Consider the following 18844-nt stretch of genomic DNA (forward strand, 5'->3'; position numbering starts at 1 on the left):
GTCTCCTCAGGCAAAGACAACAAAAGCAAAAATAAATAAATAGGACTACATTAAACTAAAATGCCTTTACACAGTGAAGGAAACCATCAACAAAACAAAAAGGCAACCTAATGAATGGGAGAAGATATTTGCAAATGATATAACTGATAAGGGGTTAATAGTCAAAATATATAAAGAACTCATAAAACTCAATATCAAAAAATAAACAATCCAATTAAAAAATGGACAGAGGACCTGAGTAAACATTTCTCCAAAGAAGACATTAGATGGACAAGAGACATGATAAGATGTTCAACATCACTAATCATCAGGGCAGTGCAAATCAACACCACAACGAGATATTACCTCACACCTGTCAGCATGGCTATCATGAAAAAGATAAATAACAAGTGTTGTTGAGGATGTGGCAAAAATGGAACCTTTGTACGCTGTTGGTGGGAATGTAAATTGGTGCAGCCACTATGGAAAACAGTATGGAGGTTTCTCAAAAAAATTAAAAATACCACTACCATATAATCCAGCAACTCCACTCCTGGGTATTTATCCAGAGGAAATGAGAATGCTAATTAGAAAAGACATATGCACCACAATGGTCATTGCAGAATTATTCACATTAGACAAGATACTGAAGCAACCTAAGTGTCTATCAATAGATGAATAGGTAAAGAAGATGTGGTATATATATACAATGGAAGATTACTCTGCCATAAAAAAGAATGAAATCTTGCCATTGCGGCAACATGGATGGATCTAGAAGGTATTATGCTAAGTGAAATAAGTCAGACAGAGAAAGAGAAATAATGTATGATTTCACTTATATGTGGAATCCAAAGACAAAATAAATAAACAAACAAAGCAAAGCAGAAAGAGACACATAGATACAAAGAACAAACAGGTGGTCGCCAGAAGGGAGGAGGATGGGAAGATGAGTGAAATAGATGAAGGGGACTAAAAGATATAAACTTCCATTTATAAAATAAATAAGTCACTGGAATATGTAGCATAGGAAATATAGTCAATAATATTGTAATAACTTTGTAAGGTGACAGATGGTTACTAGACTTGTGGTGATCGTTTTGTAATGTGTATAAATGTTGAATCACTAGGTTGTACACCTAAAACTAATATAATATTGTATGTTAACTATCCTTCAATAGAAAACATAAACACTGTTGTATACCTTAAATACATACATATTTTGTCAAAATATAAAAATAAAAAATGACAGTCAAAATAACGTTTTTAAAAAAGCCATGTCTGTTTAGTTCCCAAGAAGCAGAGTCTGGATACTTTTGTTCAAGTGGTTTATTGGGTGGTGAGCTGCTCTCAGAAGAAAGGAAGTGAAGGAAGCAGGATAATGAAGGAGGGGGGACATTCAGCAAGAATGTAGTCTTAGCTAGAGACTGGCCTCATCTGTCACCACAGAGAGGCTCTGGAGCATAAATTCCATCACAGATTTGGCCCCAATAGGCAGAAATCTTAGATATGTAATGAACAGAAAATCACCCAATTTTAATTTTTTAAGAGTATTTGAAATGAATCTAAAAATCTTTCACCAAGGTGACAGAGATTCTCCTGACTCCACCACATTCACTTCATCCATTCAACTCATAAACAGCTTGAGGATAATGTGGTCAAGGTAAATACATTTTGCTATTACTTTGACAACATCTAGAAGAGCCTTCTAGAGATATTTTTAAGTCAACCTTTTACCTATCAAGAGCGACTTACATATATCTGAAACCTACTTTCAGACATCAAATGTGAACAAGTATGGCTTAATGAAAACTCCAATAAAATTACGGTCACTATACTCTCAAATCAATTAGCATGCCTATAGAGAAAAGTCTACCCAGTATATTTATGATAGATAAAAGAAGAAGATAAAAGGAGAAAATCATTATCTGTTAAAAGGAAAGGAAAACAAACTAATATTTACTGTGCCTCAACTCTGTACATCCCAGGCACTAGATTAGGTCCTTTGTACATCTCATCTCATTTAAATCTTGTAGGAATCCTTTGAGGTAGTTATTACCATCATCTTAATTTTGCAAATGTGTAAACCGAATCTCAGAGAGGACAAATAACATAAAGACTTACAGGCAGCAGAGCCCAAATTTGCATCCAGATGTGTCTCATTACAAAGACTTTGCTCTTTCCACTAAACCACTAGCTGTTAAAGAGTACTCAAATAAGCAGCAACAACGTCAGCAGGAACCTGCAGAATCAGAAACTCAGGATGTGGGGACCAGCAATCATTAATTATTCAGTACTTATTGAGTAACTACTCTATGCCAAATACTGTTCTGGTGCTAGGTGCTGAGTGTATTCTCTTGACAGGTTCAGGCAAGGTCTCTGTCCTCATGAAGCTTACATTTGCAGCTGCAAATATTTTATACACACACAGACTCACACATATATGTGTATATACACACACACATATATAGGTAGTGTAGATGTGTTTGTGTGTACATAAGTCCGCATATATTCTTATGTGTGAATGTGTATATATATATATATATACATATATATATATACAGATACGTACACACTTGTATGTATATAATTCATCTTATAAGGAGGTCACTGTACAATTCTTAAGATTCCAAAAGCATATTTGCATCAATTACCTCATTAACTATTCAAAGTAACTCTGGGAATTAGATAGAATAGATAGTGTTATCATCACTTTATTGATGAGAATAGGTGCTTAGATCATAATAGCACTTTCTATTGAGCACTTACTGTATATCAGGCACTGTGCTAAGCACTGAATATGTATTAACTAATTTGCTCCTCACAACAATTTCATGAAGTAGCTACAGTTAGCATCTCCATTTCAAAGTGCCGAAACTGAGACAGAGAGAGAGGTTAAGTAACTAACCCAAGATCACACAGCTGGTAAGTAGATGAACCCAGGGATTTCTGATTCATGAGCCTATTGTGATAAACTCTCTCCAGAGGAGTTGTTTGTTCAAGGCTAAAACATGTGTATGTATTTACCTATACCTTGCCTTAAAAAGAAATAATTTAAGCCAACTTGGAAGGAAAAATAAAATATAACAAGACAGCATATGCTGAAAGCATGAATGAAAGAAGAGAGGATATCTAGCATAAGGATACGAAATGTGTTAAGGCTCATACTAAGAAGTTCACGTCATTCTAGACTTTGTTTTTGCTTTATGTGGGTCATCATTTTTACTCTAAGCTCTCTATAAGCCAACGTAAAAAAGGAAATCCAGCCAGTGTTAAAGTTCGTAGTACCCAGATCAATTGTTCAGAACTACAATTGCACTAGGCACTGAGACCAGATAAGAATTTCTCTCAAGAGTCCTCCCACAGATGATACCTTGCAATATAATGAACATCCTCACAGGAGATGAAACAAGAGTTTCAAAGGGCTGCTTCTTTGGTGCCCCTCCTACCAAATGAAATCCGCAAAGAGAAGCTCAATGAAAACAGTTCTGTGGAGGGCTCTGACAAAATGAACCAGGTAATTAGCTCTTTGATGGTTTAATTTAATTATGGTAACATTTTCAGTATATCTTGAACAATGAATAGGATATACATTCTCAAAACAGTTCTCCTCAAGTACTGCTCTTCTCAGCCAATTTTCTGGTGTGTATTGGGCAGCAATGATTTTAAGAATATATTCCTTGACGTGTTCTGAATGCTCCTCTTTTATGCTGCCAGCTAATTACTTCATTTGCTGTAACCAGTAGTTGAGCATAGAGTTGACCTCCTGTGAGGCTTATCAGTTTAGATTTTTTTTTCATGATTCAACTAAGATCTTAGGGGGAAAGGATAGATACATATAATACTATTTGTTTATATGACAAAGAGTCTTGAAAGGTGTTTCCTGCATAAAAACACTCTTCCTCAGCAACTCCAGGTAAGGCGTCAGCAGACACTACCACCAAATGTGGAGTTCAAGTTCCCCAAAACATTTAGCTCCTTCACGAGGTATATGGAATAATGAAACATTTTGAAACAGTTCAGAACATGCCACTCCAAAATATGCCACTCTACCATATTGACAATTTTGAGTTAAAGGCACTTGGAAAACAGCAGATACAAAAAGGACACTCTGACCTTCCTTTGTTTTCTTAAAAGCAGGAGATGAACTTCCCGTGTGAAAGACGTCCTCCCTATACCAGGAGGAAAGTAACATTCTTATCACCAAGGATTAGAAGTTGAGGCAGAGAGAAATCTCTACAAACACTTCTTGTTTAACTAATCCTTATCTTCCTAGTCACTTCTCCACCAAATTAACTACCCTAGCCCAAGACCCTCTGGCTTGTCATGTTTTCACAATTTATTTTTTTGTCCAACTTAGTATATAAGCATGCAACCTTAACTGCTTCTTCAAGTCTTAATTTTTCTGATGAACCCTCCATGTATATGTAAAAAAGTTAACTTGTGAGTTTTTCTTCTGTTTATCCATCTTATGTTACTTTAATTCTTAGGTCCAGCCAGAGACCCTGAGAGTGTAGAGGAGAAATTTTTCCTCTTCTACAATTTAAAGGCCTTAAGAATGAAACTACATGTCCAAACATGTCATTTGTACCTTAGAAGGAAAATGAAAATGTTAAGACAAGCATGTCTATCCCTCAGAAGTTTAAAATCACAGAGTCATTGATACAGAGCCAAGGCTTGAATCCTGTTTTTCTGACTCAAGAGCAAATGCACTTTCTACTATGTTGCTACTGATTCAATTTTATAAATAAAATCCAAGAGAATGAGTGTGAATGCATAGCACATGAAATACTAGTCTTCCTGGGGAATTCGGTGATAAAAATTTACGTGGACTATTTATTGACCTCTCTCTACATATCAAAACCTATTTCAAATGATTCATATTATTTGCTTCATTTCAATATTACAACTCTGAAAAGTAGATGTTATTTTTTTCCCATTTCATAGATAATAAAATTGATAGCAGGTAGGTGAAGTGACTTGCACAGGTCAAAGAGGAAGGGGGAGAAACAAGATTCAAATTCTGGTCTCCGAACCTAAGTTTTCAAAAACTACACTACAGAGGGTTCTCAAGTGTAAGGATCCCACATAAAGTACTTAGCTAATTTGCAGATGAAACATAATGACTAAAAGTCTAGGGTATGGGAAAACATACATATTTAAAAATAATTAGCTCTAAAACCATAAAACATACAGACATTTAAATGAAGAGCCATTACTTCACCTTTATACTCTGAACTAATTATTAATGCAATATGTTCATTTTAGCTGGTCACTAGAAACACAATTCAAATTGCTCTCATACGCAGTGTGTGCACAGAACATTCTGAAGGAATTTGAATTTCCTGAGGATATTTTATCCCATTGAGAGGCAGCCAATTTAACTTGAAAAGAGATTACAGAGCTTTCCTTGCACCTGTCCACAAGGTTACTCACCCTTCCTAGTTAATATGAATTTCATAGTTTGCAGAATACATATTCACACATAAGCATTTTAGGCTAAAACAAGAATGCTTTCTTTATGAATTATCCATTTAATTTGCATTTTTATTGCACACGAAATATATCAATCAATCTCCAAACAGAATATAGAGATTAAGGGTATGAATTGTGAAGTTCTACTGCTCAAGTTTGAACTCTATTTCCATCACTCATTAGTTCTAAGGTCTTGGGAAAGCTCCCTTTAACATCTCTAAGCTTTAGTTTCCTTATCTGTAAAATGAGGATATAAACAGCACTTCATGAGGTTCTTACACAGATTAAAAGAAAAAATGTTTGTAAGACATTTAACACTTGTTTAGTACTTAGTAAATGCCCATTCATTCATTCAAAAATATGTCCTGAACCCTGTTCTAGCCATTTGGGGTACATAACTAAACCAAGCAGTCAAAAATCCTTGATCTCACAGAGCTTACCTTCTAGTGAACAATAGGTGTCCATTACCAACATAGTCCTTGTTGTTATCATCATCATCATCATTATCATGAATATCGTTAATGGATGTCCAGAAACTATTTATAGACTTCAGAGTCTATGAAGATAAGGATGCCCTTCTAGGAAACATTACTAAGTGGTTTATTCAGCTTAGTGAAACAATTCAGGTCATGGTCAATCAACTCTCAATTGCACATCAGGGTCTTGCTGTATCAAAGGCCATTATACCAATTTGTGAAGCTCTAAGGATTATCTACTGGATAGATTCATGTGCAATCATAATGCTGGGGAAGAAAATAGTTAAAAGGTTCTGCTGCACAGAACTCTAAGCCACAGCTCCAATCCCTGGAGCAGAGTGTCCCTTTGATCCTGCTTTACCCCATAGGAAGGAAACCAGCAAATAGAACATGAAAATATTTGTTTCAAATTTCCAAATGGATCCCCTGGAAGCACAACTTCCAGAAAAGACAGGGGTCCCTCCAAAGGGCAGATAAACAATCTCTTCTCTTTCCATTAATAGGAGAGAGGGCCATCTCTTTTCATCAGTAAGAGTCCTGTTGACAACATGTAGAGTGTGCACATGTAGAGACAAGTGATGAAAGAGATCAAAGAGAAAGGAAGGCCATTTACAGCATCAATATCAGTCAGTTTTGTGTTTGGGGAGGGTTCTCCTGTTCTCACAACTGGACAATGATTTTAAGACACCAAAAGAAGAGACGCTTACAGAGGACTCTGCGAAGTAACCCAAGTCAGAAGCAAAGAGAACAATGCCTTTGACAAGTTGGGTGGATATAGGTACAGTAATGAAAAAGTAACCTTTCCCTAGGCAAGATAGCTACAACCAGTTCCTACTGAGGAAGATTGTATATACAAGTGAGCTCTGGATCTGCATGACATGGATGCAAGGAATCTTTCTCTGTATGTGTAACCCAAGTTTCCCAAAGATATGACATCTAAGTGGAAAGCTGAAGGATGACTAAAAGTTAGTCAGTCAGAGGAGGCGTGGAGATAGGGAAGTGAGAGTGTTCCATGAAGAGGGACAGCATATGGGAAAGACACAAGGAGATGTACTGGAGGAGCTCATTGTTCAGTCTGGCCAAAAAGCTGGGCAGAAGCCAAATAGCAGTGTGCTTTATTACTGTGAGACCAAAGGCACTCACACGACATTGGAACTCATAGCTATATCATGAATTCTCACCTCATTCATTTATAATTAATTATTAACAGATTATACTTAATTATTATAAATATAGCCCATAAAATGATCAAGTTTATAATTATATAATATTGTATATCTATAATATGTAATTAAATAATACATAAAATAACACCATATGTTTCATATATTTATATTCCATATTATAGCAAGCATATACTTATCAAATAATTATTAATTATAAGAAATTATGTATTAAGCATTTATTGAGTGTCTGCTCCTTGTCAAGCACTGTTCTAAATGCTGGTGTACCCTCTTGAACAGGTCAGGCAAGATCCTGGCCCTCATTAAGCTTAAATTTGGGTGGAGGGAGGCAGATAACTTTATTTTAATTTTATATAATAAAACATATTATAAATTAAAACCTGAAAATACAATGGAGATTAACTGCCAAGTGAAGGAGTAAGAAGAGAGGCACTTTAGATAGGGTGTTCCGTTTAGGCCTTTCTGTAGAGGCAACATTTGCGAGGAGATATGAATGACAAGGAGATATCCAGTACAGCATCCCAAGCATATAAACTGAGAGCTCGAGGCCACGAGTGCAAACAAGCTTATTGTGTTCAAGGAACATAAAGAAGGGCAATGTGAATGGAACATTATGAGGGAAGAAGAAGGTTGTATGAGTTGAGGTTGGAGAGGGAAGTACAGGTTAGATCATGCAGATTCTGAGAAGGCAGGGGAAGGACTGTAGATTTCATTTCAATTTAAATAGAAAGCCAATGTCATCTTTGCTCCTTCTCAAATTCCTTATAAAGCGTTCTAGGAAATGTCAAGGGAAATCCTTGGTGTGTGCTTGTCAATTATTCCTCTTGGCTACCATACAGCAACTGCCATTTTCTCTTGTCCTTTCCTGCTCCAGCTGGTATAGTTTCACCAATAACTGAGATGGTCACAGTAATGCTACTATGTCACAAATGCAAAGCTACCTTGAGTCTACAAAATTGATGACAAAGCACAAAGGAGTGATGTCCTATTTGCACACCAAATGGAGAATGGCCTGGTTCTGACTCAGACAACTGTATCTGTTTGGTGCTCCTCTATGTGCAATACTCTGTGCTCCAAAGTCACCTCAAATGAGGAAGGTGCTCTATATTGTCCCTACAGGTGCTGCACTCTGGCACTTAGGTGTTATACCCTAGTACGTAGACAGACTACAAAACAGTACAGGCTTATGCTCTTCAATCCTGCATATACTTGAGTGATATACTTTTTTATATCACTATTTTTATCACATATTATGCTAATTTTTCAAACTCCAGGGCTCAGGTGTTTGACAGGTAGGCTTGAGGACAATCTGAGTAATAGGCATTATAATGTTCTTAGACTCTTTCCCTCATCTCCTCCTTTCTTCTCTCAAACTTACATTGGAGAACATTTGAAAAGCCCAGCTCTCCTTCTAGTAGACAAGTGCTTTTCCAAGATACTGCAGTCTCTCAAGTAAGTAGACCCTTGGTAGATCTGGATCTTTTGGTGCTCTAGACAGGCTAAAGCTGCCAAGCTGGAACTTTGAGGTCATTGATGATCTTGATAAGATAAATCTCACTAGAATGGAGGATATGGAAGCCTATTGGTGTGTTCTGAGAGAGAACGGGAGGTAAAGAAGTGAAGACAAAAACTCTAGGCAACTCCTTCAAGAAAAAAGCTTCAAAGAAGAGCAGAGAAATGGGGACTATGCTAGACGAGGATAAGTATTAATAATATCTCATATTATATAGGTAGACCTGAGGCTTGGGGTCATTTTGTCAATGTCAGACAGTTAGTAAGCTACAGATATGGGACTCAAATTCAAGTCTTTCTGTATCTCAAACCTCCTATTCTTTACACTACACTATAACGCAATATGTGCCTGAAGATATCATCCTGGGATGCTGAATTTAAACATATCAAAGCCATTTGAATGCTACAGGAGTATTTCTTTTTATATAGTATCCAGGAAGTTAACTTAAATTTTCAACTCATTCCATTGCTAATCAAGGCTTGGTGTCTCTATTAGAGTTGAGAAAACAATGCAAACACACAGAAAATAACTTGTGAATTTGCAAGATCTGCATTACATTTTTAAATCAACAAAATCTCAACAAAACCTTTTGATTGACTTAAAAATAGTAGGGAAGCAGAAGTCACATTTGTATCTCTTGTTTTATTTAATTCATATATCATACTAGGACCTTTAGATCTATTTTTATAGTCTCAGTGGAAAACTACTCATGATAAGTGACCCTTAACAGATTCTTTTTTTGAGTGTCAACCGTGACAGCAAACACAACTTGCACTTTTCAAACGCTCGGATTATTTTTGTATTTCCTTGATTTTGTGGTAAGTGCAGTCCACAACAGAAAATCAATACCGATGGGTAAGCACAGCATGGTCATTGCCCTTGAAGAGTCTATGTTTCTGGAATAAGTGCCATACAGAAATGGACTGGAAGCATGGATTTGACACATATGCACAATGAATGTGCTAACTTTCCATTTTAAGAATTGGTTTATAATGAAGAAACTCTGGAAAACAACAATGCTGAGGCCTGAATATTTCTAATTATCTCATTTTTGCCTGTAAAGTATCTCCAATTTGGCTTCCAATTAAAAAAGATAATGCCATGCACAACAACTTGGATGAATCTCCAGAGAATTATGATGAGTGAAAAAAGCCAATTCCAAAAGGTTACATACTGTATGATTGCATTTATATAGCAATCTTGAAATCCAAAATTATAGAAATAGAGAACAGATTAGTGGTTGCTAGAAATTAAGGAAGGAGATTGAGGGGAGGCGAGTGTGGCTATAAATGGATAATACAAGGGATCTTTGTAGTGATGGAATTGTTCTGTATCTTGACTGTCTCAATATCTGTATCCTGATTGTGATATCGTACTATAGTTTTACAAGACACTGGAAGAAAACTGTGTGAAGGATAGACTGGGTCTCTCTGTACTGTTTCTTATAATTGTACGTGAATCTACAATTATCTCAAAATAAAAACTTGAATTTAAGTAAAAGTATGGTCTTTCTATATGTACAGAGGCACACATACTCCTAAATAAACAACTAGCCATGCCTCAAACTGTGGTGATAATTGTCCCTTTCCTCAAATCCATACATAAACAGTGGAAAACCATTTAAATTGATAACCCTAGGTTTCATTTCCTTTTTTCCTCAAAATAAATGTAACTAAAACTGAATCTTCCTTCCTAGTATCATAAACAGAACAAAAAGTGCGAGATTTGAAATAGGGCCCTAAAGAGCAGATGGTCTAAGAGTTAAGTGTACTGATTTTCTGTTGTTATGTCAGTGGAGGTATAATTGAATTTCCAGTAAAATAGAGAAATTATTAAGAAAGCATCCTGAGACACACTACCTGTAGGCAATAAAAAATCAACGTGCATTTTAACAAAAACATGAGAAAGTAAGAATTATTTATTTGGAATTTCCTTAGTTATAACTAGACAAGTCAGTCAGTAAGATTAAATGTCATGCATTTGATTGATTTTCTTTAGTGTCAAAAGTAGCCTCCCACATTGTGGATCCAAAAAATAATCGACACTCTAACACCTCTACTAACAAAGGAGAGTCCCTTCAAGCAAGGAGACACTTCGCAAATCTTCTCGATGGCCCATAGACACCAGCTCCCCAAAACCAGGTTCTGTCCAAGCAATAGCTCACATCTTGGAGAAAAGTGTTTACTGGGGAAAAACTGCATTCATTATCCCTCCAAGAGTCCACTCCTCTAGGCCTGGCAACCAAATTGATAACAATCGATTCACATACGGTGTTGCTGTCCAGCTTCACTCCAATCACCTGGTCTCCTCTGCATTTAGCCTACAAGTGTGATAATGAGTAAGCCAATTGTAGGTACCAATCTGAAGTAGCATAGACCCTGAAGAAAGAGTAACTCCAAACCCGTGCTCCTCCTCACATTCCATTCTGTTCTGCTACTACTAAGCTATGGTCTCTCAGACTGACACTTGAAAAAAAAACAGCAAAGGGATTTTTTATGAAGGTAAATCAAATCATAAATAACTAGGTTAAGTAGAAAATAAGTCCCCTGATCAGTGTACTCTCTATAACCATTCATTTATTCATTCATCAAATATATGGTGGGCACCTATAATGGAAAATAGAGAATGTAGTAGGTAAGGGAATGGACTCTAGATTTAGGAAGAATTGAAATAAGATCCAGGCTTTTCAGACACAAAATGTCATATCTTGTATGACTCCATTTGTATGAAATGTCCAGAATAGACAAGTCCATAGAGACAGAAAATAGATTAGAGGTTGCCAAGGGTGGGGGGAGGGGAATGGGAGTTACTGCTCGATGGGTACGGAGATTCATTTTTTTCTTTTTGAGGAAGATTAGCCCTGAGCTAACATCTGCTGCCAATTCTCTTCTTTTCACTAAGACTAGCCCTGAGCTAACATCCATGCCCATCTTCCTCTAGTTTATATGTGGGACTCCTGCCACAGCACGGCTTAACAAGCGGTGGGTAGGTCCACACCCAGGATCCAAAATGGCGAACCCTGGGCCATCAAAGTGGAACATGCAAACCTAACTGCTGTGACTGCCACAGGCTGGCCCCCAGAGTTTCCTTTCTCGGTGATGAAAATATTTTGAAGCTAGGTAGAGGCAACGGTTTCACAACATTGTGAATGAACTAAATGTCACTGAAATGTTTACTTTAAAACAGTAAATTTTATGTTAAGTGAATTTTGCTTCAAAAAAATTTTTAATATAAAATCCAGACTTCTCAACTATGGAGGTGCACGATCTTGGGCAAATATCATGAGCCTTTATTACGTGCCCCACAGATCAACTTCTATAAGGTCCTCCTTATGGTAATTGGCACTCAATAAGTGCTAGATGCAGGTAAGAAAAAGAGTGATGGTATCCTCTATACCCTCAGTCTTTTAGAAAATAGTATTTTCTAAAAGAAATAGAAACTATTTGGAAATAGAAAGAAGACAGAAATGGGTGGTAACTGCAAGTTACTCATGGTCAAGTTGGGTAAACAGAGAAGTAAACATTGAGTTACAACGGAATCCAGCATGTGTAGAATAAAGGAATGAATAAACTATTCTGGAAACACAGAAGGGGAAGAGGATAATTGTGCTTGCAGGAATCCAGGAGCTTCATCAAAGAAGTGAAGTCTAACATGGGTCATGAGGATGATTTAGACATTAACTAGATGAAAAGGAAAGACATTCCTGGCAGAAAGAAGAGCAGGTACAAAAAGGATAGAATCATGAAAGGTTTCTTTTTCCTTTGTCCATAAGCTTTAGGAAAATAATATGCCTCAGAGGAGGCCATTAGCATTGAGAGTTCTTAAACTCAAATAAACTGTGTCCAGAAAGGGTACCCTAAATGATCCAGGGCTTACTAGAAAGCTTCTCTTTTGTAAGCCAATGTAAAATGTGAACTACTTAAAATACGTAAATGTGCAATAAGCAATGAAATAAAAATGTAATAAAGTTGGACTGTTGGAAAGTTTTTGCTGCTCAGCAATTAAAGGGGATACATAAGGTACTATCGACTGGAACCTTAGAGAAGCCTTTCCCATCAAGGGCCAGTAGGAAACAGAACTAATCAAAGTGGAATTCCTTGTTGCCTTCTACTATGTGATTTTGTGGTTTCAGTTCTCCTGCAAATAGCAAATAAACATACCCCTTTCTTGCTAGAACTGAAGACTGTTGAATGATGATGCTTGAATGATGTTATTTTCAAATAACAAAGAAGGGTGCTCCATTAGGTTGTCAAATGTAATTTTGTCTGTGCTTTATCTTCACTCTGTTGTTTTAAAGTGGTAGAATTATATCACACAGCTGACAAGGAAAGGTGATTTTCAGGAGAAAAGAATTTTACGTTTGCGCCTGGTGCATAATAGGCAGGGATATATGGATTAGAAGGGTAGCCTAGTTTAGTGGAAAGGTCACGGAGTCCCCGAATGACCTTAAACAAGTCACTTACATATCTTACTGGGCTCTTCAAACAATCAACGGAAATAAAGCAGGTGAAACTGTTTGCCACACTTCAAGTGTTAAGTTATTTAGTATGAGTTTGCTTTTGCAACGGTGACTGATGACTACATGCTTCTGAATTAATGAGATTTCAGTGAGCAAACATCTTCAACATCTAGCACACATCACGTCCAGAAACACATTTTTTTTTTGAGGAAGATTAGCCCTGAGTTAACTGCTGCCAATCCTCCTCTTTTTGCTGAGGAAGACTGGCCCTGAGCTAACATCTGTGCTCATCTTCCTCTACTTTATATGTGGGACGCCTACCACAGCATGCCTTTTGCCAAGCATTGCCATGTCCACACCCGGGATCCGAACCAGCGAACCCAGGGCCGCTGAAGTGGAACGTGTGAACTTAACCGCTGCGCCACCAGGCCGGCCCCCAGTAACACATTCTTGAGCGATTAAAGTCATCCATACCACTCCCAGAAGCCAAACTGAAAATCCAAATGTTTCTCATACACCAAAAGTGTTTATTGAATCCATGATGTAGAAGCCATTAGATCGTAATGGATATAGAGGGAATTGACAATGCCAGTTGCTGACTCAATCATTCTCCCTAGAAGCACACATGCTTTGTGCCACGCCCCAGGTTTTTTGCCAACTGTTACTCTCATGAATTTATGGAGCATCAATGAGCTTAGGAAGTACAAAGTATTACGAGGGTTACAAGTTAAAGATGGCATGATTTTTACTTCTCAAATATGGAGAACATTATTGACAAACTGAGACCATTCCCTTCATTTGTTCAACAATGTTTTTTAAGTCCCTGCTCTGTTCATGCCACTGTGCCTGGAGCACTGTATGCACGTATGAACCATTCATTCTCTTTGTATAAAATAGTGCTAAACTGATATAACTGAGTTACAAAATGACTGATAGAGCCCAAAAGAATAGTGTGCTATCAGGAATAGTACAGAAGAGTTCTGCATCTAGTTATTCGGGAAGACTTCATGAAGGAAGAGGGATTTGAGCTCGGCCTTGCTGGATGGTAGGATTTAGACAGGAGGGATGAGAAAGGGAGAACTACATAGATATCTGTTCCAGGGATATTCATTCAGAATCACAGCAAGCCATCTACACTTGCCAGGGAGTTTGCTGGCTGCTATGGTTATTAATTATCTATATAGGCTAAAACTTAAATGACAGTCAAACGAAGAGAGATTAAGTGAGCCTATGGGATAAACAAGAAACTAACCCAGATAAGGGTGCAGATGGTGGAAAAGATCTGGGTGGCCCTCTGGGGATGGTTTCTCTCTCCTAATATTTCTCTAAACCCTTCCATGAAAATAGCAAGGAAGAAGGCACCTCAGGACATATGGTGAAGATAGGTGGGATACAAGGACAAAAGTTAAATCAGAGTCCTTGGGTTACAATTATCTTGTTTCTCTCCTGGTATCCTGGTAGGACAGTGGTTAACTATTTTGAGAATCTGATAAAAGTGACAAACCCTCTATACCAGGAGCAAAATGCAAATTTGTGCCTAGACATTTTTGCATACAGTTTCATAGGGTCAGGATCCCTTCAGGCTTGTATATACAGCCCCTAGGGGTTGATGGACCCTAGTTACAAATATCTAAAAGAGAGCCAAAAAGAATCCTGGCTAAAACCATTAATCTGCTTTATGTATTAGTCATTGAGTTCTCCATGTTTGGAATTAGTTCCACTTCTGCCAAATGAATTGGCAGAAATTCCAGAATACAGAATGTCTTTTCCCACTTACAAAGATTGTTAATTATTTCCTCAGGCCTCAAGCACCGTTGTAATTAATAATAGCTCAGATGAAAAATAAATTAGAAAAAAATGCCAGATGTTCTAATACAGCATAGAATTATATTAAAAATAATATTTAGCATTTCACAAGCTACTTATATGTTCCCAAAGTTGTTAGAAGTGTGTTGATAATTAACAGAAGCTGGTCAATATAATTACTTCTGGAGCACATCTGCAATTGTATAGAAGCTTCCTCAATCCAACCCCCTCTTAAATCACAGCTCATTCCTGGCCCCTCTTACATGTGGACTTTTCTTCTTGCGTGCGGTCACAGGGTCGTCTTGAGGACAGGCACTGGGTCTTAGGCACTTTAAGATCCTCTGTAGTACCATGTACTACATATTAAGTGCTCAGTAACTCTTTTGAATAAAAGAAAAATGCTTTCAAGGTAAGGCTAGTTCCATGTACTCTCATGTTCTTTGTACATTGTAGGAAGCACAGATTACACAATGCCCTCTTGGATCAAGTTTGATTTTAAGAGGAAGAGACACAAAGAATTCATAACAACTCTAGCTCAGCTTTTCTCAAAATATGATCTCTGGACCAGAGGCATCAGCATCACCTTGGAATTTGTTATAAATGTAGAAATGTAGACTCTTGAGCCCCACCTAGATCTACTACATCCGAATCTCTGGGGGTGGGGCCCTGCGTTCTGTGTTTTAACAAGCCTTCCAGATGATTTTGAATGCAAGTTAATGTGGGAAAGCCACCAATATAGATAAATGATCCTACCAAGAGAAAATTTGTTTTCCGTATGATAATAATCTACATGATAATCTACAATTTCCAGTTAATTGAATTCATCATGTTAAGAAAGATTATTGGGTAATGAACGAAGCTCTGGCATGGGAATCAAATCTGAGTTTAAATCCTAGCTCTGCCACTTTCTAGCTGTGTAACATTGGGCAACATTTGTAGCATCTCTGAGCCTCGATTTTCTAATTTGTAAAAGGAAGTTATTTTACAAGCCAATCTTAAAGTTCCCTATAAGCCCGATAATTCTGTGTGTTTCATTGGAGGTAAGTATTCAGTATGTATTTATCAAGTGTCTATCAGAATTGCAACAAATCTGGAGCATTTGAAAGAGGAAAAGACAGCCTCTCCTCTCAAGAAGTTCAAAATTGAGGGGCCGACCGGTGGCGCAGCGGTTAAGTGCACACATTCCGCTTCCCAGCGGCCCAGGGTTCGCCGGTTCGGATTCTGGGTGCGGACATGGCAACGCTTGGCAAAAGCCATGCTGTGGTAGGCGTCCCGCATATAAAGTAGAGGAAGATGGACATGGATGTTAGCTCAGGGCCAGTCTTCCTCAGCAAAAAGAAGAGGATTGGCAGCAGTTAGCTCAGAGCTAATCTTCCTCAAAAAAAAAAATTTTTTTTAAAAGTTCAAAATCGAAGTAGGAAAACATGTCACTTATACATAAAGGAACAGAGTAGAGAGTAACTTAAAAATATGAGCCAAATCATGGCAAAGTCAACTCAGAATTAAGGAAGACTGCTCTCTTTATGGGGATGATTTAAAGGACATCCAGAGGATGAGTCTGAGGATAACTTCTCCCCACTACGCTATGTCACCGTCTCCAGATAAATCTCTCCAGCCATATTTGAGTAGAAAGATTAGGAAGAAATTCAACAACTTTTGAGTACTTTGTATATTCAAGGTGATGCTTTACATACATATTTTCATTAAAAAGCTCATGACAACCCAAGAGTCAGATACTAGTATCATCCTCATTTCAGAAATGGGGAAGGTGAGGCTCAGGGTTTAAATAACTTACTTAAATGTACACATCCCAGAGATGGATCTGAATTCAATCCCGGGTTTTGGACTTTCAAAGTCCATTATTTTGTATTACATAAAAGAAGTTCACTAGAGAGCTGAGGTTAGATAGGTATGGTGAGGCCAGTTGTTATATAAGTAGATACTGTGTATAGAAAAACAAGATATTAATACCTGTGAGAATAATAGAGTAAGAATAAAAATAGTGTCAGTTAAGTCCTCAGAGTTCCAACAGTACTCAAAATGGTAACAGATAATTAGCACACCTTTGAAAACTGAGTGTGCTAGATACATTCAGCTATGGGAATTCTTTCCTATGAATCTAAGGCAATGGGAGAAAGAAATATTTTAATTTTATATTTATGATGTTTTCATAAAAAAGAATCATTTTATAAAAGTTAAATTAATGGGATTAAACATTCACACTCTGAAATCTTTCAGATCTTCTGTGAAGCAAATAACTATCAAATATCGTCTGCTTAGATCAAATGATCCTGGAAATGGGATGTACAAGGTTAGAGCAATTTAAGATACTTTGGATATTATAAAGTGGTTCTCATAGGAATTAAAACTTTTACGTTCTAAAAGGAATGTAAACCTTTTTGCTTCTCAAAGATTCAAGGCAACCAGTTATATGGTTGCTAAGTAATCTAACCAGGAACTAGTTCTTCAAATAAGTTAATTACTAATAAAGCTCTGGGAACCCTGAAAAACAGGTTAGCCTTTACTCAGATAAGCTGTCTCAACCAAAAACCATGGGCCTTTTTTTTTTTTTTAACAAAAGGAGGGAGGATCTTATTAAACCAGTATTTAATCAACACTTAACACTCAGGGTTTTCCTGACAGATTGGGTCATCTTGGACCTTCCATAATTATTTTAAAGTATTTATCTTTAACCTTTCCTGATAAGTTTAGGTATTTCCTCAAATCCCTGTTCTGCTTCATGAACAGGTCATTGTCATTGCATCAATAAATATCTTCTATTTAATTTGGCTAGTGACATCTATGCTTGGGGAATCAAAGTCCTTTCAGCATGAGTATTTCCCTGCAGTTTAGAAGACATTGAATTCTTTTTTAGTGGCAAACATGAAGCAGGGGTTCTCATCCCAACTGCATGTTGAAGTCATCTAGGTAACTCTTAAAATATACTGATTTCCAGATTCAGTCTCTAGAGATTCTGATTCAAATGATCTGTAGTGTGTCCTAGCAAAGGTATCTTTCAAAAGCTGCCCAGGTGATTCAAACATACATGGTCATAGTTGAGAATTATTGTCTGAGATTGTGTTGTCATATAAGAAAACAGCTCACAAATTCCATGAGGATTCCTTTAATCAGGAAGATGCTGGAGACAGAAATTTACCTGGAAACCTTCATGTAATCTTAAACTCTCTTTGTGAAAGGATATTGTTTATATCAGCAAAGTGTTGGAATGAGCTTAAATGCCCAATAAAAAGTGAGCAAATAAACAATTGTATATACATACAAATAAGTAATATAAAACTAATAAGATAAAACTAGAGTTAGTTTATTTTATAATAAAGTTAATGCATATTCTTTTTAAAATCATTTATACACTATATAAAAGTACACAGAAGAAAATGAAAGTTACAAAATTATGGAGATTTATCAAAAAAATTAAAAACAGAAATACCTTATGACCCAGCCATCCCACTACTGGGTATTTATCCAAAGAACTTGAAATCAACAATTCAACAAGATTCATGCACTCTTATGTATATAGCAGTATTAGTCACAATAGCCAAGATGTAGAAGCAACCCAATTGCACTTCACTTCAACTGATGAGTGGATAAAGAAGATATGGTGTATATACATATATATATATATATATATGATGGAATATTACTCAAACATAAAAAGACAAAATTGTCCCATTTGCAACAGAATGGTTGGACCTTGAGGATATGATATTAAGCGAAATAAGTCAGATAAAGAAAGACAAACACTGCGCGATTTTACTCATATGCGGAACACAAGCAAACACATGGATAGAGAGAACAGACTAGTGGTTACCAGAAGGGAAGAGGATTGAGGGGTGTGTGAAAGGGGTAAAGGGGCACATGTGTATGATAACGGATAAAAATTAAACTATGAGTGATGAGCACAATGCATTCTATACAGAAACAGATAAATAATAAT

This window comes from Equus quagga, chromosome 10 (genome assembly GCF_021613505.1).
Source record: "Equus quagga isolate Etosha38 chromosome 10, UCLA_HA_Equagga_1.0, whole genome shotgun sequence".
Lineage (NCBI taxonomy): Eukaryota > Metazoa > Chordata > Mammalia > Perissodactyla > Equidae > Equus > Equus quagga.